The sequence below is a fragment of the Brienomyrus brachyistius genome, chromosome 13, assembly GCF_023856365.1.
Source record: "Brienomyrus brachyistius isolate T26 chromosome 13, BBRACH_0.4, whole genome shotgun sequence".
Classification (NCBI taxonomy): Eukaryota; Metazoa; Chordata; class Actinopteri; order Osteoglossiformes; family Mormyridae; genus Brienomyrus; species Brienomyrus brachyistius.
In genome coordinates this window covers 23,799,069-23,822,280 of record NC_064545.1, presented here as the reverse complement: position 1 = coordinate 23,822,280, position 23,212 = coordinate 23,799,069, and the positions used below count along the sequence as shown (strand labels likewise).

General features: G+C 46.4%; 1 long non-coding RNA gene across 1 annotated transcript; it reads left to right on the top strand.

Annotated features, from left to right (window-relative positions):
* The first annotated feature begins 1,740 nt into the window (after nt 1–1,740).
* On the top strand, nt 1,741–19,736 carry LOC125706130 (uncharacterized). The gene is made up of 3 exons (XR_007381903.1): nt 1,741–1,812; nt 17,642–17,731; nt 17,889–19,736. It is a non-coding gene; the product is annotated as an uncharacterized LOC125706130 (long non-coding RNA).
* Nucleotides 19,737–23,212: the final 3,476 nt, after the last annotated feature.

Below are 23,212 nucleotides of genomic sequence, written 5' to 3'. Positions count from 1 at the left end.
GCCCCCCTTTTCCCATTGGCTGATCCCAGCCAGCCCTCCCACCTTCGCTTCCCCACACAGTCTCCTGGCTCTCTCAGGCTGGTCCCAGAGAGAAAACAGCCTGGACCCAACTGGCTGAGTGACAACTTGATCTACCAGCTTCTCTTTCAGAAGGCCTAACTTTATCCTCTGCTTTCTCTGTCTCCCACCGTCCCTTCTAGAACAGCTTTGAAGCTAAAGATCTACACCCTTCATACAATCATGGTCTCTGTCTATCCTGCTGGAAAGAATGACACAGTCTCTGTCCCTCAGAATGCAGGTGGTCTATAAGGAGCTCTGTGCAAAGTCATTATTTCCGTAGCAGATGTTTGTCTACAGCCTTTCCTCTTCCTGCTCTCCGTGTGGAAAATCCTTTCACTCACATCACTTCTCCAGGGGTGTCTGTTTCCAGAGTGAGCCATGCAGGGTGTGCAGAGGATTTCCAGGGAGGATCCGGAACAGCTTGAGGGTCGGCCAATGGAACCAACCAAGGCAGAACGGAAATGCAAATCAAATCTCGGTGCGAAAAATCGCAGGAACGACACGGCAAACAGGTTCTCGTGCTACCTTGAGCAAGAACCCTAACAAGGAACACCGAAAATCTCTCCACTTCAGGTGGACTCTCGTTTCTGGGAGAACGGTGTGACCACCAGTCATCAGCTCTGTCGTGGGTCAAGCTGGACGGCCGGCTTGGTTAGATACAGCAGACTGTCTACCAAGTCCCACAGTCTCACAGTGGCAGCTGTGCCCTGATACCAGACCACCTCTGCTGTCCCCCCCCCCATCCCCGATCTGCGCTGGTTGGAGCGCCTGTATCTCTGCTCTCCCAGCAGTTTCCTGGTCTCTGCCCCCACTTCCCCAGAGGCCTCTGCTCAGGGCTGACCTGCGAGCTGAGGCTCGGACTGCAGAGGAGACAAAAAGGCAGAGAAGGAAACAGAGATGAGTGGACTGCTTATGTTATTCTCGGTATGAGTATTAAAGCGCACTTGGTAGGGGCTCTAGGTTTGCCAACTCTCACGCATCTGGCTTGACGCTCGGACTTTCAGACGCTCTGGCTCATGCAAGAAATCTTCTGACAAATCTTTTATGACAATTTTTTTCCTTCATAAACCTAAAACTAGTTGCATCAAAAGCATTGGGGTAGTTTGCAAACCCAGTAGACTATTTACAAGGTAATAAAACATATATGTCTCTACCTTGAATGAGGTCCTGAATGAGGTCAAGTAAAGTTCAAAGTCCATTTCTGCCTGGGTGGAAGGGGCAACTTTGTCTACACCGAAAACTGTTACTAAAAACCTTAATAACGCACATGGTATAATTTAATAATCCTATCCACAAATATAACTTCTAAAAATTCTGTCTCCACAGGCTCCCTGGATTTTTTTGGGAGCCCCAGACGGCTTCCTAAACATGCCTGAAGGCAGCTCTCCCTGGCCCACACACTGCTGATTACCTGGATCAGGTGTGTTCAGTCAATCAGAAGCTGAAAGACAGCTGGGACTTGTGTGTGAGGCAGGGATGGCAGGAAAAGAAGCAGGGCAGTGGGGCCCGAGGACCGAGTTTGAGAACCACTGACTGCCCCCCCTTACATGTATTAAGAAGGCTTGTATGAAACAGTGTTTTTGTTTTAGTGTTAAGTTTGCCAAGCAGGTTTTAATTTGGGCTTCGTAGCGTCCCTGAGCGAGCTCTGTGGCCGCCGTCCCTCCACACCCACCCACAATCCTCATTCGCCACCCAGCAGGAATGTCTCGCGAGGCGCCTTTCGGCAACGTTGGCACTGCCAGGCAATTACAGGTGAGAGACGCTGGAATTCAATCATGTAGAGGTGGTGGGCAGCAAGGGGACTTGTCTGTTATGTGCAGAAAGGCCGAGCGGGGGTGTGCGCACTACGCGTGGGATACTGGCACGGCGGCAGCTTCGCGTGTTGGGTTCCGTCGCGTTGGGAGCCAGGAAGACCTCCGAAGTACAGCGCCTGCCCGATTTGCTTTGAGGTGTTGACAATGATCACATCACTTCTAATATCAGCCGTTCAAACAGAATGAAATCTGCCCATGTGCAAATGATGGGTGTCACTGTGCTGACTGACAGCCCTCCAGCTGCAGTGTGTCTGTCTATACGCACACACACACAAATATATATATATATATGTATATATATATATATATATATATATATATATATATATATATATATATATAAAATGCATTTTTTTCTTGTGCTCTTCACTCTGCAGAAATGATAACAGCAGCAACATCATTTTAACTGGAGGCAAAGTTGGGGGTGGGAAAAAAAAGTATGTTGCTTAGGAACTGGCTAAAAATGCTAGACTTCAGTAGGTCCATATGCATATTGACTGCTTGGCGGAGACAGCTATGCGTCCCATTAACAGGGTCGGCAGGTAGGTACGACATCACTGCGGTAAAACAGTCTGCATTATCTGTGGAGGAAAGTTCACTCAAAGCCGCTCATACATGGCTGCTTGCATTCCTTCTGCATAAGGCCTGATATTTTACGAAGGAACCTTGCAGGTCTGTTGTTCAGCTTGAGGGGACAATGGATTCAACCCACAATTTTTTTTTGTGTGTCTTTGGTGTCTTAATTACTACATCTGCTGCCCCAGTTTGAAATGCACTGCTCACTGCATTCTGCAGCCACAAATAAATATAGGTCATACTGCATCAAACAACAAGGGTTTGCCGTCTTCCCTTCGAAGAAGAATGAGCAGAAAATCCAGATCCTCATGTATCCGGAGCACAGAAACTGGCCGTCTTGATTCCGGTCCTCGATTCTTTATAGCCCAAGTGTCCCTGACTCTCATGTGCTGTACACTTACATTCACATCCAGGGCCAAAACAATTTATACATACCTCACCAAGTCTTAAAATACGGAGTGGCATTTGTGGAAGGTACTATCTGTGAGTAATGATACAAACAAGGGTTTAAAAACCCATGGGGTCTTTGATTAGTGTGAGCGACTGGCATAACCCACTTCTCATTGGTTATTTTATTGGTTTCAGTTGGTCTACATTAGGCAGTAACTGACAGCGTGCAGCACCCCTACCTACCCTGGGTCTTACAGCTTCATTTCTCTCATTGCATTGTTTTCTTTTTTTTTAGTGGTCGGCTCCATCTTTGGATCAGTCATCTTCATTCAGCGTTGTCATTTGTGGTGCATTTGTATGGGCTTATGTGTGTCTTTGGCTTTCCAGCAAAGAGCTCTGTTATCTGGATTTATCTGGGCAAAATTCTCAGCAGATTTAAGGAGGGACAAGAGGTCAATATGCAGGCGGTGGAGCAAAAAGAGTGGACAATGGGATTGTGATCTCTCCACACGGATAATCTGGATTACTGCTGGACACAATCGCTGTGGCTAGACTGATCACACGTGGTATGAGGTCACCTCTTATCCATGCGTATGCTAAATGCACACAGACATTGTGTCCACTCACGGTTTAAGACACATTTATCGGTGTATCATGCACCTTTGAGTGAGTCTGTCTGTCTTCTCCCATTCATCCCTATTGTCTCTCTCGTCACTGTTCCCCTTTGCTCTTTACCACGTCCCCTGTCACCCCTACGTCTCCTTCACTTTTCCTTCTGCTCTCACTCCCTTTCTTAGGCTCGTCCCAGTTGGCTATAGGAAGAATGTGTGCTGCTATCTTGGGTGTCTCCAGTGGGAAGCTTTAGACGAGGCAAGACACATGTCCTCTGCAGAGCGACGGCTTCACTGCCAAGAACTGACTAGCACAAGCGGCCACTCAGAAAAGCAAAAATATATTTTTAAAAATTATCATAATTAGCAACCCACATTTCACTCATCAGAACGTGAAAAACTGGGTAAAATTCTAGGCCATGGTTTCAGCTTTCAGCCAATTCTAGGATTCCTCCGTGGTCGTTTTTGTTGATTCTCAGTAGCTGTGAAACACGCAAAAAAACCATTGTGTGTGTGTGTGTGTTTGTGGATTATGTTTATATTACATTGTGGGGACCAAATGTCCCCACAATGTAATAAAAACCTGTTATTTTGATGTTGCAGGCACCTTTTTTCAGGTCCCCACAAAGATCTGTGACTTCGGTCAAAAAACTAAAAATACTAAAAGTCTCGTATTTAGTTTGGTTACTTATGGTTAAGGTTAGGGCTGGGGGGGGGGGTTAAGGTCGTCATGTTGGGATTGGAGTTTTCCCCATATAAATGAATGGAGAGTCTCCACAAAGATATAATTACAAATGTGTGTGTGTGTGTGTGTGTGTGTGTGTGAGAGAGAGAGAGAGAGAGAGAGCAAATGACAGTATGGGGGAGGACAGGTCCTGGTGAAATGTGCATATTTCTAATGGAATGCTATGTTAAGTGCATCTGGACTGACAGCTGGCGTGGCAGGAGCAGGGCAGCCGGGAGAGCACAGGTTACCATGGCGACGCCACACACCGTCCACTCTGCACCCCTCTCAGGCGCCGAGCTGCAGCGCAGAGGCCTGTTATGCTTGATGGGCGACCATAACGCAGCGCGGCCCGCGGGCCCGGGGGGCAGGAGAACAGAGCTGTACAGGTGGCTGTGATGAGCCTGAAGGCCACGGCCTCGCACAAAAGCCTCGCACCACGGCCTGGCACAAAAGCCTCGCACCACGGCCTGGCACAAAAGCCTCGCACCACGGCCTCGCACAAAAGCCTCGCACCACGGCCTGGCACAAAAGCCTCGCACCACGGCCTCGCACCACGGCCTGGCACAAAAGCCTCGCACCACGGCCTGGCACAAAAGCCTCGCACCACGGCCTGGCACAAAAGCCTCGCACCACGGCCTGGCACAAAAGCCTCGCACCACGGCCTGGCACAAAAGCCTCGCACCACGGCCTCACTAGGGCGGCGTACTAATGTAGCTGGCACTTTGATCTTCCCCCAATTTCAGAAATGAATTTTAGATATTTTTTCTACCAGCTATACACCTTGGGCGGAGCTTAATTTAGATCCGCTTATGTCATAAGTGGGGGGGCGTATCCCTTATTCTGATTGGTCGATGGGTTATGTCCATATATGGAATCATACATGCATATGCCACATGTTGCGGATAGGGGGCCATATGGCTTGGGAGATAAGGGCTGCCGTTAAACTTTAATAGAATAAAAACACATTACACGTATTTGTGTTACTTTTAATTACGTTAAGGAATAATGAAACATATAGCAGGATGAATGCAAGCTAGCGCATAAACGTCCAGCGGGGGTCCGTCCGGCCGTAGCCATGGGTTGTTAGGAGTAAGCACAAGCCCCACGGCGTATCTTAAAAGAAAAAAGCCAAAATGTTTCAAAGAAGAAAAGCTTTAGCGGTATTTATCAGTGTTTTATTTCATTGTTAGGTTGGAGAAAGCATTTAACCAGCAAGCTTTTAAGAGGAATAACCTTTAAGTCCGATGGTAGCGAAAAGGCGAAATGAGCAGGTCCCGCAGCTCTGGCACTGTACGTGTGGTAAAAAGTTTTTCAGAAATCGCCACAGATGCGTAAATCGGATCGGATCCGTACGTGTTTGAGAGTCAAAATTACGAAAAGATGAGCTCTGTATGGGACTGGTGAGTGGCTCAGTGGACTAAGTTGCTGCACTTGTGATCGGAAAGTTGAGGTTGGTGGTTCAAACCCGCCCTCAGCAGGATGGTTACAGGATGGGTCCTTGGATGCGCTGGCTGACCCTGGAGTGTGGAGTGTGTGTGTGTGTGTGTGTGTGTGTGTGTGTGTGTGTGTGTGTGTGTGTGTGTGAGAGAGCAGGATCAGTCTGTGTGCTCAAGGGCCTGCCCTGTAACCATTCCGCGGAGGGCAGGTTTGAGCACACTGACCTGATCACAAGCACAGAGATTAGCCACTCACCACCCTCTTTTTGAAAAAAAAATTTTTTTTTTATTACAATTTCACACTCACATCCCACCTGTCTCTCCGTTGGCCCCTCCTCCATCTCCATCACCCCTCCTCCATCTCCATGGCCACTTTGCCAGGGCTGGATTCGAACCAGCAACCATCTGATCACAGATGCAGAGGCTTAGCCTGCAGCGCCACTCGCCACTCCGGTATTTATGCTCTGTTTTTCGTATATATGTCTTTTTTTTCCCCTATCTTGCCAAATAAAGGATTCACACACATGTACCACCTATCTCTTCTGCCAAGGCTGGCCTCGAACCAGCAACCTTCTGATAACAGATGCAGAGGCTTAGCCTGCAGCGCCACTCGCCACTCCGGTGTTTATGCTCTGTTTTTCGTATATATGTCTTTTTTTCCCCCTATCTTGCCAAATAAAGGATTCACACACGTGTACCACCTATCTCTTCTGCCAAAGCTGGGCTTGAACCAGCAACCTTCTGATAACAGATGCAGAGGCTTAGCCTGCAGCGCCACTCGCCTCTCCGGTGTTTATGCTCTGTTTTTCGTATATATGTCTTTTTTTTCCCCTATCTTGCCAAATAAAGGATTCACACACATGTACCACCTATCTCTTCTGCCAAGGCTGGATTTGAACCCACAACCTTCTGATAACAGATACAGAGGCTTAGCCTGCAGCGCCACTCGCCATTCTGCTTTTTATGCTCTGTTTTTCGTATATATGTCTTTTTTTCCCCTATCTTGCCAAATAAAGGATTCACACACCTGTACTACCTATCTCTTCTGCCAAGGCTGGGCTCGAACCAGCAACCTTCTGATCATAGATGCAGAGGCTTAGCCTGCAGCGCCACTCACCACTCCTGCTTTGATGCTCTGTTTTTCATATATATGTTTTTTTTTCCCTATCTTGCCAAATAAAGGATTCAAATACGCGTACCACCTATCTCTTCTGCTAAGGTTGGGCTTGAACCAGCAACCATCTGATCACAGATACAGAGGCTTAGACTGCAGCGCCACTCCCCACCGCTGCTTGCATGCTCTGTTTTTCGTATATATGGTTTTTTTTTTCCCCTGTCTGCGCTGTGACTATTCTGCCAAGGCTGAATAACAGATACTACTCTGAGGTTTGAACCGGGGACCTCCTGATCGCAGGCACTGTCACTCAGCGTGTTGGGCCACCATCCATCTTCCCAAAAACCTCGCTTAAGGTTTCATGATGATGATCTGCCAGGGGACGTGACGCAATGACATGTATTCCGGTGCCCGAGACTTGAACCAAGGACCTCCTCAACTGCAGGAACGGTCACTCAGCGCGTTGTGTCACCATCCATCCCCCTTGCGTCACGTCACCCGGCAGGTCATTATCATGAACCCTTAAGGGTGGTTGGTCAGAGGATTGACGGTGTCGCGACACACTGAGTGACCATGCCTGCAATCGAGGAAGTCCACGGTTCAAGCCTCAGCAGAGTAGTAGTTTTTATTACGAGTGTCACCCAGCACATCATTATCTTGAACCCATGAGCATGGCTGGTCAGTGGATGGATGGTGGCGCAACGTGCTGAGCGACTGTGTCTGTGATCGAGGAGGTCCCTGGTTCAAGCCTCAGCAGAGTAGTAGCTGTTATTCAGCCTTAGCAGAATAGTCACAGCGCAGACCCTAGAGCAACAGCCTTAACTCTAACACATAGAGATAGGTGGTATATATATATATGTGTGTGTGTGTGAATCTATTTGGCAAGAAGGGGAAAAAAAAGACATATATACGAAAAACAGAGCATCAAAGCAGGAGTGGTGAGTGGCGCTGCAGGCTAAACCTCTGCATCTATGATCAGAAGGTTGCTGGTTCGAGCCCAGCCTTGGCAGAAGAGATAGGTAGTACAGGTGTGTGAATCCTTTATTTGGCAAGATAGGGGAAAAAAAGACATATATACGAAAAACAGAGCATAAAAACCAGAATGGCGAGTGGCGCTGCAGGCTAAGCCTCTGCATCTGTTATCAGAAGGTTGTGGGTTCAAATCCAGCCTGGGCAGAAGAGATAGGTGGTACATGTGTGTGTATCCTTTATTTGGCAAGATAGGGGAAAAAAAAGACATATATACGAAAAACAGAGCATAAACACCTGAGTGGCGAGTGGCGCTGCAGGCTAAGCCTCTGCATCTGTTATCAGAAGGTTGTTGGTTCGAGCCCAGCCTTGGCAGAAGAGATAGGTGATACATGTGTGTGAATCCTTTATTTGGCAAGATAGGGGAAAAAAAGACATATATACGAAAAACAGAGCATAAATACCAGAGTGGCGAGTGGCGCTGCAGGCTAAGCCTCTACATCTGTTATCAGAAGGTTGCTGGTTCGAGCCCAGCCTTGGCAGAAGAGATAGGTGGTACATGTGTGTGAATCCTTTATTTGGCAAGATAGGGGAAAAAAAAGACATATATACGAAAAACAGAGCATAAAAACCAGAATGGCGAGTGGTGCTGCAGGCTAAGCCTCTGCATCTGTTATCAGAAGGTTGCTGGTTCGAGCCCAGCCTTGGCAGAAGAGATAGGTGGTACATGTGTGTGAATCCTTTATTTGGCAAGATAGGGGAAAAAAAAGACATATATACGAAAAACAGCACACAAGTAGGGATGGTGAGTGGCACTGCAGGCTAAGCCTCTGTATCTGTGATCAGATGGTTGCTGGTTCGAATCCAGCCCTGGCAAAGTGGCCATGGAGATGGAGGAGGGGTGATGGAGATGGAGGAGGGGCGATGGAGATGGAGGAGGGGCCATGGAGATGGAGGAGGGGCCATGGAGATGGAGGAGGGGCCATGGAGAGACAGGTGGGATGTGAATTGTAATAAAAAAAATTTTTTTTTTTCAAAAAAAAGGGTGGTGAGTGGCTAATCTCTGTGCTTGCGATCAGGTCAGTGTGTTCAAGCCTGCCCTCCGCGGAATGGTTACAGGGCAGGCCCTTGAGCACACTGACTGATCCTGCTCTCTCTCTCTCTCACACACACACTCCACTCTCTCACACACACTCCACTCTCTCTCTCCCTCACACACTCCACACTGCAGGGTCAGCCAGCGCATCCAAGGACCCATCCTGTAACCATCCTGCTGAGGGCGGGTTTGAACCACCAACCTCAACTTTCCGATCACAAGTGCAGCGACTTAGCCCACTGAGCCACTCACCAGTCCCATACGGAGCTCATCTTTTCGTAATTTTGACTCTCAAACACGTACGGATCCGATCCGATTTACGCATCTGTGGCGATTTCTGAACAACTTTTTACCACACGTACAGTGCCAGAGCTGCGGGACTCGCTCATTTCACCTTTTAGCTACCATCGGACTTAAAGGTTATTCCTCTTAAAAGCTTGCTGGTTAAATGCTTTCTCCAACCTAACAATGAAATAAAACACTGATAAATACCGCTAAAGCTTTTCTTCTTTGAAACATTTTGGCTTTTTTCTTTTAAGATACGCCGTGGGGCTTGTGCTTACTCCTAACAACCCATGGCTACGGCCGGACGGACCCCCGCTGGACGTTTATGCGCTAGCTTGCATTCATCCTGCTATATGTTTCATTATTCCTTAACGTAATTAAAAGTAACACAAATACATGTAATGTGTTTTTATTCTATTAAAGTTTAACGGCAGCCCTTATCTCCCAAGCCATATGGCCCCCTATAGGCATATGCATGCATGATTCCATATATGGACATAACCCATCGACCAATCAGAATAAGGGATACGCCCCCCCCGCTTATGACATAAGAAGCGGATCCAAATTAAGCTCCGCCCAAGGTACCAGGTAACATCTCCAGCGTTTCAACTCCCCCCCCCATAACCAGCAATTTGTGTGTCCTTAAGCATTGACAACGTAAAGGACTGGAGATAAAGAACGACAGAAAGGAAGGGAGGGGAGGGAAGAGGAAGCAATGAGGAAGACTGAGAGATTGTGCCTCCGCAGACTAAGACATCAGCTCTCCCTATGACACGGAAGTGGGGAGGTGGGGGCAGCCCAGCTGATGGCACCAACTGACACTCACGCGCTCACTTTGATTAACAAGGGCCCTTTGTCAGGCTCCGTCGATAAAGAAATGGAAGGTGGGGGGGAGGGGGGACTGGCATACATTCGGAATGTACTTCTGCTTCAAGCACAAGGGATCCCTCAGTAAACAGTCTCAGTCTGCAGAATGTGCAGGAAAACAAAGCAGATGAAGGGGGGACACACCCCCCCCCCCCAGCTAACGTGTCAATCTCCCTGAACAGTCACAGGGGTCTCTACCCCCCGCCATGCCGAGCTCCTCCATGACATGAGCCCAGAGTGAAGTGAGGGACATAAACTCACAAAGCTACCATCCTGTTTGGACAAGCAAAGGGGGGGGGGGAAGGAGGTTGCTATGACGATGCAACATCACCCCTGACTTGCTATGGAGATGCGATGAAAGAAATCAATGAGCTTAAAACCGAAGATTCCAGGAGGCGGTTTTTAGAAGAACCAGTTACTGATGGGACCAGAAAGACAGATTCAGCCCCCATTTATCAGGCTAATGCGATGAAACAGACCAACTTTGGTGCCTGCAAGTAACGCAGGCGCTGGATTAATGATTTCAATGGTCTTTGCACCCCCACCCGCGATGCGTTCTCTCTGGAAGTCAAGTGCTGACTGCACCAGCACATTTTAGCTTGATCATCTACAGTTTTTTATTACTGTTTTACTGTGGTTTTACTGTGGTGTTTTCTGTGTAGAAAAAAAGGTAAATGTGACTGGGATGGTCCTCGGCAGCAGCCCACTTGAAGGGGCCCCAGAGAGAAAGACAGGCACTGTCTCCAATCAGCCCGCCTGGGTTCAGTTCTTTCCATTCTGAGGAATCAGACACCCAGTTGGCGATTTGCAAATTCTGCTGTATTGCTGCATGATTTTACATTTACGTATCTGATGCTTTTATCCGGAGCGGCTTGCACTTTTTTATGTACACTCTCTGGGATTCAAACTCATTAACATTGTTTACACATTGCTCTACACGCTGTTATGATTTACTGCTAACAGGAGGATCCAGGCCATCACACGCGCCCAAGGAATGAACTGTAATTTCAGCTTAGGACAAGCAGCGTTGACCTCGCCGGGGGGCTGTTGACCCCGTTCCCTGGCTCTGACACTGAGCCATGCCTGCAATCAAGTCAGCCAATCAGATGCCACGTGATCCTGTCCTCTGATCGGAGCTTCGGTAAGAATTCCGATGGCTGTGGTGTCCATGACGACGGCGGATCCGTGTTACAGGCCTGTGTGGCTGCGGCAGCATCCCCTGTCGAGAGGGTTGTGCCCCCACCCAGCAACGACCCACAGTCTGGTGAGGTGGGGGTTTAATTAAGTCTGAGAGAAAGGAGAAGAGGGATGACTGCCCTAACATGTCCGAAGGGAATTCCACCAGGAAGGGATTCTATAATGATTTTTTTTAGTTTTTACTTTTCTATTTCAGTTTTTAATGTGGTTTTATTAGTTTTTATATCAAATATATATTTATTTATTTTAGTTTCACTTTCTGCCTTAGTAATTTTATTTCTAGGGATAGACTGAAAGTTATGAACCTATTTCATGTGTCTGATCTGTGTCTGAGCACTATGATATGAAATAATGCCCAGGCAAAGCCTGTCCCAGGTATAATTAATGGTAATTAAAGATAAACAAATAATAACTTTGGCTAATTAGTATTTTAAAAACAGTAACGGGAATTTGACGTTTGTTTTCATTTTTGTCATTTCGTTTTTGGAGGAATATTTATAGTTTTCGTTTAGTTGTACTTCTTTTGTTTTTGTTTATTTAATTCAGTTTTAAACAATGTTTTCTTATAGTTTTAGTTAACGATAATAACCCTGGTCCTTGCCTGGCGAATACCCACAGACCGGTCAGGGGTTTAAGTCTCTGTGAGATAGGATTAGACCAATCAGAAGGGAAATCCACCAGGAAGCTATGTTTATGGGCAAATTGGCACAAGTCAAACCCACTAGCCCACAGTATACAATATAATTGGACCACATTCAGAGGTGTAAAACGCCCCCCCAGCAGCAGCGGACGCTCGTTTGCTGCATCGTACTCGGGGTCCCATCCCCAGTCAGAGCCCCCCGCCCCTGCCCCGCTGGCCGACTCTGCTTTAGCTCATCCCGTCGTGTGAATGAAAGCCGCAGCCTCCCACAGACCCCCAGCATGATCACAGTATTTTCAGCAGTGTTGCCAGCGAACCGTTTATAATATCACTGGCCCCCGCAGGCATCAGTGCTGCCACCAACGTGTTTTTCCTCCAGAAATGGGGTATTGGCAGATTTCAGCAGATTGTAGCAGCCCCAACCCCACCCTGTTTCCCCTTTAATGCCCCCCCCCCCCAAATAGCCCCCTTTCCTAATATGAGAACAGTGGCATTTGCCCCCGACGAGCCAGCGGGCACGTCTTCCCAGCGGCCGTCTGGAATGCGATGGCTGTTTGCTGCTTATGTAAGTGTAAGCAGTACGGTGTAAGTGTTAAAGCAGACCAGCCATTCTGCACAAACGAGGTCTAACCTTCCCTGGGGTGTCCATGGGAACACACACAGCTGCCAGGCGAACACTGACATGCATACACTGCGGCCGGTCCGGCTCAGGATTAACAGGAAATCATGGACAAACACCGCAGTGCCGACATGGCGACCGGAGGAGGTTCAGGGGCTAATGGTGACATGGCGTCATAAAAACAGGCAGATTTTCAAAGCTGTTGTTCTTCTGAGGAATGCAGGACCATATAGACGGGCACCGTTTTACCGCCTTTCGACAAAATTCTTCTGACGTAAAGATTTAAAGCAGCTGAGATTTCCGAAGCCTTTGTCATTTCCACTCAGTCCCGTCCCTGTCCTTTCGCTCATCACCGATGACGGACTAACCAAGGATCAGGTGAAACGTGACTCCCTTTCCCTGGTATGGAAGGGCGGAGGCCAGGAGGGGCCCGGTTGGTGCACAGAATATAGGTCAGATTCTTATTCTCGGGCACCAACTGGCTTAACAAAAAAAAAAAAAATAATCTAATTGAATTAAAACTTGAAACCGCTTCCGTTATTTGAATCATAATGTCTCCTAAGAGACACAGTTACCTGCTGGGCCCTTTTGTTCAGTCTTAAGATTAGGTCAGGCAAAGAGGACAGGCATCTATATAACCCAGCGTTCCCCAATCCAGTCCTTGGGCACCCAGTCGGTCTATGTTTTTGCTCCCTCCCAGCTACCTGCTAGATAGCTCACATTTTTGCATCCCTCCTAGCTACCTGCTAGACAGTTCACATTTTTGCTTCCTCCCGGCTCCCTGCCAGACAGTCCAGCTGGGAGGGAGCAAAACCATGGACTGCTGTGGGTCCCTGAGGACTGGACTAGCAAACACTAATATAACCCAATATGCCATGATTATCTGCCAACTCTGCACGCGCGCTGTGGCTGATGTTACCTGGTGAGTATCCACCAGGGGGGACCGCAGCAGTCCTTCTCAGACAGCATCTGCCTGCAGTTCTGCAAACTCACTACGGACTGCTGACCCTCTGTGCTGAATTTACTTGTGGATGAAAAACTACTGGATGAAGGCTGATGCGACAGCCGTGTAAGTGTGGGAAATTGTGTATGCAGATCTGTGCATTATCACATGACAGAGCCCGTTAGCTACAGCGGTTATCACTCGGACAGATATTCCAGCTAACAGATACGGCCTTCTAAAGCTGCCTTTCCCCCCCCTTGGAACACTGGGGCTTTGAGGAAAAGGTTGGTTCATTTCTAAAAATAAACTGTACATTCAAGCCATGCCTTATTTCACAACCCCCCTCCCCAATCTGCGGTCATTAAAAGGTTATAAAGCCCCACTCTGAAATACACTTTTGTTTTCTGTTCCCATCTATCAATTGTTCACCAGTGCCAGAACTATGTAAGGGTTTTCCCCAGTCCATGCTTGCAGATTAATTTTAACACTAATCTGCCCCTATATGGAAGGAGTCTTTAGACAGTGATTCAATGCAGTTCATTCTGCTGTTGCTCCATTAGGACTGTGATTGCTTGTAATTTCACGTATCGAGTTTGTTCGGTTTTCAAACTGAAACGTACTCTAATTATTGTGCTGAAAGACGATTAAAAAAATGATTAATGGCAGTTGGATGGTGGCTACCCCACCACAAGAAAAAGATAATAGCGATTCAGACATTAGTAACTAACAATAACTAATAACGAGGACTGTAACTGTAACACAATCCCTGCTAATGACAGAAGCCTGGGCTTCAGCTATTTAATATAAGTCCTGATTAGCAAGCCTGCATCGATGGTAGCCTCAGTACGTGATCTTCACTGGTTCTCCAGGGTGCTGACCCCAAGGCTGCAGAAATTAACTCTTTGTTCTGCGATGATTCTGCGCACGTCTCTAGGCGAAAGGTAAACCACCTGGATTCCCACGCAGGTGGCTTGGTTTTCAGCCCTTGTTTTCCCGATAGCAGGGAGGCGGCGGTAATTCTACACCTTGCGGTAATTAAAGTAGACGTCTTTACTGCTACGTGGTACTGAGGGAACCGGCTCCCATTTAAATGTAGGCCCTCCAAGGTGCCTGCTTTGTGAGCTGGCGAAAAGAAAGATTCCAGTCTGGGAGATTAAAGATATCCCATTTAAATGGCCTGCAAGGGACTTTCTGTCATAATCAAATAAATTGAAATGATGAAATTTGGAGCAAAGAGAAGACTGACCAAACCTTTCTTTTCTTTTTTTATAAATCAAGACCCTCTGGGTTGAAAATGAGATATATGGCCCTTTTCTTTATCATTGGCTAACCAATTAGCTAGTCACTTTGGAAGACTTTTCAGATCTGCTCCTTTCATATATCAGTGTATAACTACAGGTACTACCACCTTTACTATAGGTCACTGTCGGGGGGCTGCTTTTTTAAGACAGGAACATAACCGCATGCTTTACAGTCTGTCGAGTTTAACCGGTTGATTATGTTCAGACGAGCAATATAAAGCTCACCTGGTAATATACATTTTGGATCTGCATTCACATCTATTTAGCAGGAAATAATATGCCTGTCTGGGAAAATGACATGCCCCCATTTTGCCGGGGGATATAAAGAATCTCATTATGAATGCAAAAAAAAATATCAGTTTCATGAACAAGAACCTACCGGCAGAAATCCGGCCAATGGCAACACGTCAGGAACAGAGGACTCTACCGTCTCCCTGTGTGGTAGCCTTTCCGCTACTCGAACCAGTGACACCAGCATGGGGTGCGGCTGACAATTTCTGTTCCTCGAGAAGGGGGGAGAGGGGTGAGGGGGGGCACGTCAGAGGTGTCTGCTTCGTCCAGGCGCTGGGCCACTGGACTGTGGAGGCGGGGCTTATCCGGAGCAAATCACCGCAGTCTGACAAGAGTCAGGCTTTTTCAAGGAAACCAGTGGGAAAAAATATGAATATTAATCAGGACTGTTTGCCATGAAGCAATTCAGTCGTTATCACGAAAGGCGACTAGAACAGAGGAATTAAGTTGGCAATGAGCAGCCAAAGTATATACAAAAAGAGGATAATTAAGGTGCTTCTTTTCAGTGGTGACTTGCTTCATTGCCATTTTAGCACAGATTACTGTCCTGTATATATTCATGAATACAATAATGCTGCTTTCTAGAAGCATGGAAATTAATCTGACCACTATTGGAATGAATTATTTAGTTTCTCTACCTAAATGTGGATCTCCTGGTGTGACAGACACACACATACATGTGTGAGAGAGAGAGAGAGAGGGAGAGAGAGAGAGGGAGAGAGACAGAGAGAGAGAGAGGGAGAGAGACAGAGAGAGGGAGAGAGAGAGGGAAAGAGAGAGGGGGAGAGAGAGAGGGAGAGAGAGAGAGAGGGGGAGAGAGAGAGAGAGAGAATATATTATTGTGTTGAGTATAAGCGTTGAGTTCTCTGAGCGGCTAGTGGAGGTGGGGGCTCCCTGTACCATTCTCTTTAGACAGAAAGGGAAATGGGACATTTCCATCTATGTAACGGGTCAAGCCATTTGTGTTGCTCTCTATTATATTTCCAGTCTGGCAGGATACCTATATGCGTCTAATCACATAAGCCCTGCTGGACGTACGGGCTCACCAGGGCTCCAGTCACTCACGTCCCGCAGCACACCTCTCCTCCCCGCTGTCCCCTGCCAATTCTGGATGCTCTTACTCCCGCATCAGCTCGGTCTTTATCGCTCGGGGCAGAAACATGCATTTCCCATGACAAGTGCTCAGCTCTGATCAGTCTCCCTACTGCATGCGGTCCAGTTCCTTAAGCAGTGCCATCCTGGCACAGCAGTGACACAGCTCAGATGACTGCGCTCCCCGCCAGCGATTCCTGCCCTACCTTCACCTCCCCACCCCCTCCATGGCGTATATCCTGACATAACCTCCCGCGGGAAACACTGCACTGCTATTCAGTGTTCAGACTTCCTTGAAGATTTGGGAAACTGTATTAGTTCCCACGGAATATCTGATGAAACGATGCGTTAATCGCACGGGTATATTTGAGTGCTTCTCTTCGCGTCGCCCGTCTTGCTATTTATAGGGTTAGCTATTTATCTGACATACCTGGAGCATTTCAGGGGGTTAAGGGCCGTGCTCAAGCACCCAAGCGGCATGTGATCATTTGGCCGAGGACGGATTCTGACCTGACCACCGTCTGAACCCTCTCAGGACCCTTTGATGTTGATGGTGCTCACCAGCACCCTACACAATGTGCCTCGATGCTGCTCCACTTCCCTTTCGCACTTCTCTTATCTTGACAAATCCTCCTTTGTCTTCAGCATGTTTCCCTTCCCTATGACGACTCGTCTTCTGGTATCTCATCTGTTGTATCTCTAGCTTACAAAACCTGCATGTACTGGTCACCCTCCGGCTTTGCTTATTCGCTTCTCGGCAGAAAAGAGTGTTTCTCAGCCATGATAGAGATGCTGTCACACCAAAATGGGGGTTTCCTAAAAAATACTTATTCTTCCGGATCCATCCCACTCCCTTCCCTCCACTCTCCATCTGCGACTCCCCCAGACGCTCTACGTGTCTTTCATCATCATCTCTGAAGGCTTCTCCACACCGGATTACCAGATTGAGGCTGCATGGCCAAGGGATCTTAGCAGTCCAGATGTTAGCAATTCATCTTGGTGTCTCGGTGTGTATTAATCTCGTGTAGGTGATGTTCCAACCGGTTTTCCTCTTTCAAACTGCTTCAATAACTGAACAAAACACTTTCATCTTGGGCAGCCATTCATACGTAACTCTAATAATCAGGACTCCGACATATAGTCAGCAGCTGAACTGTTTTTAACACTACAACCCATATGAAAGGAAAAATGGAGCCAGACATGTTACAAGACCTGTGGTACGTCATACGTCCTAACAGTTGTGATTAGTGTTTCTGGATCATGTTGGGAAAGGAAGACATGCTTTCTTAAAAATAGTGTCATATCTTTTGAGATTTATTTGATTCAACCTGAGGGGAATATATATTACAAACATAATATCATAAATGTAATAATACCTATTGCCTTTTAGCGTCAGTCTCTGAAATGTCCTTGAAGACATTTGATATATTAGCTTAACACGCATCAGGGTTACTTGTCCAATCACAGCCAGGGCGACAGGCTGTGTGCGAAGTATTGGTTTTCATATTGTGTCGGGAGGGGCGCACTGTACCGCACTGTACCGCACTGTACCGCTCGTACGCTTCCTTCCGTGGACAAGGTGACCATCCTGTATGCATTTCTTTGTCTTTTAGCGGGGAGGCACCTGAAATGCTGATGAGGGACCTCAGAGAAATCGCCCCCCCCAGAAGTGGTCCCAGCTCCACATTTATTCCTCCACAAGGGTAACTGCCCATGCGTCTCTAATCACCCTGCTACCTGTCACTATGCACAGGTGACTACTGACAGCCAGCTAATACATATCCACTGGCAAATCTGATTAGCCTTCAGGCAACATGTCACTTGGTAAGCAGCCCTGACTCAAATCTCTTCACACAACAGGTCCCACAACGGGTAACATGAGTGCCGACGAGTCCGGGAGACTTAAGGGCTGCATCCTAAGGGATGAGCTCCAGAGAGCCGAAATGTGCAGATGGGAGAGGGGGGAAAGCGGACCACTGGAAGAAGGTCTACGGGCTCTGAAGACCCAAAAGTTCAAGTGCCGTTTGTTTCATTCACACAACCCATTCATTAACACACATCTTACAGTCGACTGAAAGCTAAGAGCTGCAGATCAGCTCTACGTGGAGCAATAACCAAAACCAGGCAAGCCTGCTGAGATGTTTCCTAATATCATTTAATACTGCATGAATTCCAATTTAATGGCTTAATGTAATGATGCACCAAGGGAAATGTCATAGAAATAGGTTAATCCCCTTGATAATTAGTACCTATGAGATATTCTCCCTATTGAAAATGGCCACCCATGTGAATTAATTAATAACAAAGCCCCTCTTCAGTTTTCGATTATTCCTTCTCATTTGGTCTTTTCAAACATTAAGTCATGAACCTAACTGGACTTCCAACAAGTGTCGCACTGAGCATTAAGAAGACAACAAATCCACAACTTCTGCAGAGACCATCTGTGTTGACTGCCCTGCATTTTAGCAGGTTTCGCAGAAACGATTCTGCTGTAACATAACAGCTCAACAAAAACATGAAGGTTCAACTAACAAGATGAGCGCCAACTGTGGTAATAATGCGATATGCATAAGTCAGGTTTAGGTGTTTAATAACCAACAGATCGCATCAATATGCACCTTTTCATTACATTATTTGATTTTTATCTCTTGCGTGATGAAAAACGAGCCACAGTATATGGAAATGGCGCAGATTCTTTAACCATCGTGTACGCAGCCGATTACACATGCCGGACTCCAACTAGGATAATACCACAAATGACTGCTCGTAAACTTTTTTATCAAATTAATCACAATGGCATTACCAGCTCAGACAACTAGTGAACCAGAATGCCTAATGCACGGTTTACATGGCCAGGGTTGGGGGGGGGTGGACTCCCATACGCTGGCAAAGGACGTCTGTGTAACACATGGGGTCCATTTAACGGATATAACGCCTATGAGTGACAAAAAAAATCTGCATCGTTGCATCGTAGCGACTCGACAAGTTTGTAAGAAGTTTCCCCAACACATTAAAAACCTAATGGCCAGTGTTTAGTCTGTAATGAATGCGCTCGGTTCCAGCTGCAACAAATGCCGTTTCCCTCGTTAATTATCTCGTAAATCCAATTGCACCGCTGTTGGCTGCCAAAAACTTTTTCTCCGGACTGTAGGAGAAACTTGAGGCAAATGCATGTAGAGAAACGCAGCCTCGGCCCTCTGTAGCCTTTCGGGATTATGCCCAAAATATGGGGGATCGGGACAGAATCTGGCACACAGCCGACAGCCTACCGGATATTACTGTCAGATTTCTATAGGACTGTCTGGGGGGAGCGGGCTGCGTGAAAGCAAAGCGCAGATGAGCCACACACATGTGCAAAAGCCACATACGTGCAGTAACGTTGCGCGAGCATGACGATCGTATCTTAGCAACGCCGGCGGGTCGGCGGGGGATTCGGGCAGCAGAAGGACCGCGGCTGGACGGAACTTGCCTTTCATGTGGGGAAGCGGGCAAGGGAGCGATCACACTTTCATGGGGACGCGTGGGGGCTTCCACCCGCCACACCGGAGCGCTGCGAACCAAAATCGCATCCGCCTAATGCACATAAACCAGCAAGTTCAACGCCGAAACTCACTATTGCCCCTCAGACGCGACCCGTTACTATTGCATTACCTATTGCCGTTACAGTGGAAATATCTGGAAATGCATTTCAATCATGATTCCTTACCTTAGGTATTTCGTGATGTATTCTCGTTCTTCAACTCCAAAAAACCATTCCCTTTGTAAATCTGTGTAGTGTCTCCTTCGAGAGAAAAATAAGCGTTTCTTGTACTAAGACTGTGTTAGATATTGTCAGACACGGTACGGTATTTTACCGAGGGATATTTACTGATTTATCCATACTGGTTGCACGGGGTTTTCATTTCTCTTCTTTTTTATCTGCATGGGAGAAACAACAGTACTGTGAACATTAATTAAAATTCATGACAACGGCGATAACGTGTTCTCCATTGTAGACGACGATGCATCCCCATCTGCGGAATAATGACAGTTATTTCTTTCAAAGCGTTTCTTTATTTTATCTTTACTTCTCCTCCCGGTCTGTGCTCTGTCTTCATCATCTGTCATACAACCCTACTCTGCCAAAAGCAGAGTCCGTGCCTAGACTCCGACGTATGTTTCAGCCCCCCCCAAAGACACCCCAAGTACGATGCGAGACCCGCGGGACTTCGGGTATTGTAGTTCTTCATATTTACCGTAATGAATTATAAAATGGGTTCAGATATCCAAGGAACTACAATCCTTAATAAGCACTCCTGTTAATTTAGGGGGGTCGCCAATCGAATTTTAGGGATATGTAGTTCAAAATGAACAGAAAATACAGCGATTTTATCAAATTTGGCGGTGCTATTTTACTACAATCCCCGGAATCCCCCCCAAAACTCAGCATGGGTCTGAGGTCTGTGGTCCAGCCATACAGATGCGATATCTCGCAGCTGCCTCAGCAACTGGATGAGGCCGAGGTCTGTAAGCAGTCAATAATGACTTGACATCGATGTCAAGGCGCAAAATAATCCGGTTTAAAAAGATCCCTCACATAGGAACGTGCAAGTTAATAACAAATGTAATTAGGAGGGAATTGGTAATCACAATTCAATCACAGTTATGCGTTTTAATTATACGCCTGCACATTTTATGCAATATAGTGTATAGAAAAGCATATACAGAACACAATAATTGATTAAACATAAAATATACGGATCTGTTGACAGTGCTAAAAACATCTAAAATGATTAAATATACGAACAACGGGTTTTAAACCAATATATCTGTAAATGGGTTCACCTTTGTCTAGTCCCAGCCGTTTGCAGAATATGGGCATCCGATAAGGGATCTGCGTCAGGCGAGAATCTACCAGCAAGCAGGTAACTGACAGTATTTCTGTCGTCGATCGCTGAATATTTTGGTGGAACGATTCATGTTCTTTGCTCGTAGCTAGTACACCAGGACGGTTAGTTGGACTAGACCTAGTCAACCTTGCAGGTTACAAGTTTGTGGTCTTAATCACCAGTTTCTCACTTTCCCTGTAAATTTATTGTGAAAGTAATATATTGATATATGGACACCGACATTTATGTAGGTGTTATTTTTTATGATGAAACGGTGGGAGTCTCAAATGTGAAATGTTGTCCTTGTACCATGATCATTTGCTGGATGTAATCTTTAGCAGAAGGCACCAGGTAAGCACAGGTTTTAAATGCAGCTCTGCGGGTGCAAAAAAGCGCCCGGTCTGCAGTTTCAGACGCAACGCATAATCATGAAAAGCTTCTATTTATGATGACTGTCATGCATCCGACATCGCGCTGTTTGTGACCGCAACATGTATTGATGTCCACAAGAGATTTGTTCTCACCATTTTTGCTTCATCCTGCAGCTTCTAAATAATGGTAAATTATTGTATATGTAGCTTGTAAATACTAACAGTGTGAACTAAAAGCGTACTATGTCAAAAGTGAGGAAAGTTGGTTCTGGAAGACGATGTGGTACTTGAACAAGTTAATTCGCAAATCACTTTTTAACATTCTCAAACGTAGTAATTGTCATTCTATAGTTTTTAATGTCTAAGTTAAACATTTTACATATATTAGCCAAGAGGGCGGCCCGGTGGTGCAGTGGTTAGCAGTGTTGCTTCACACCTCTGGGATTCTGCTCTGGCTCCTTGTGCAGAGTTTGGTAGAGGGTTTAGAAAATGGATGGATAGTATTAGCAAAGGCTATTGATGTACATCCAGTGACCGCGTCATTGAGTACGTCTGTGTACTACCAGTTAGGGCTCCCCTCTTGTCTTCAGAACCACTTCAGGTTTGGAGGAGTTGTTAAGTCAGAGATAACTTTATACACACCACTGTGTACTCAGCTGTTATCACTGTACTGGTGTCCTTCCAGTTAGCTTAATGAGCCTGGCCATTACCATCTAACTTCAGTTATTTCTGAGGCATTTTCAGCTACAGGACTGCCACTGCATGGCTGGATGTTTTTGGCTTATGGTGTCATTCGCTGTAATCTCCGGGAACTGCAGTGAACCTCTTGACCTCGTCTACATGCTGTTTGTATTCAGGCGCAGCAACACGATTGGCTGTTTGGGCAGAATTAGCTGGCTGTCTGCGTTAACAAGCGGGCGTACCAGAAAAACTGGCTACTGAGTGTGTATAATATTCAGTTCAATATTTATATGTTGTCTAACAAATCCCTGGCCGGAACAGACTTTGGATATTAAAAGCCTCCAAGTATCATTAAATTCCACATTTTGAATTTGAGTTTAGTGATCAGTGGTTATTGCTGACACACCACAGTAAACAGGCACGACAAAGAAATGTGTCCTCTGCATAACAACAGAAGAAATTTACAAATAGGAGTCCATTCGGCCCATCAAGCTCGTTTGGGGAGAACTTAACTAATATCTCAGAGTTGTTAAAATCTTACCTAGCTCTGGTTTAAAGGAGCCCAGGGTTTTAGCTTGCGCTACACTAGCAGGAAGATTATTCCATACTCCAACTACACCCTGTGTAAAGAAGTGCTTCCTCAGATTCATTTTAAAATGTTCTCCTGCTAATTTCCACCTATGACCATGAGTTCTAGTATTTAAACTAATATTGAAATAGCCATTTGGCTGAACAGCATCCAGACCTATTAGAATCTTGTATACCTGGATCATGTCCCCCCCTTAGTCTCTTTTGCTCGAGACTGAACAGATTCAGCTCAGCTAACCTCTCCTCATAAGACATTCCTCTAAGACCAGGAATCATTCTCGTAGCCCTAAGCTGAACCCTTTCCAAGGCAGTAATGTCCTTCTTTAGGTATGGTGACCAAACCTGCACACAATATTCTAAGTGGGGTCTTACCAAGGAATTAAATAATTGTAGCATCACCTTCCCTTGACTTAAACTCCACACACTTAGAGATGTAACCCAACATCCTATTGGCCTTTTTTATTGCTTCCACACACTGGCGAGAGTGGGACATGGAAGCATCAACATACACACCGAGGTCTTTCTCATAATCAGCTACCTTTAGTTCAGTGGAACCCATAAAATATCTGTGCTTTATATTTCTACTCCCTGTATGGATTACCTTACATTCATCTATGTTAAATTTCATCTGCCAGGTATCAAGCCCAGTCACTAATTAAATCCAGATCCCGTTGTA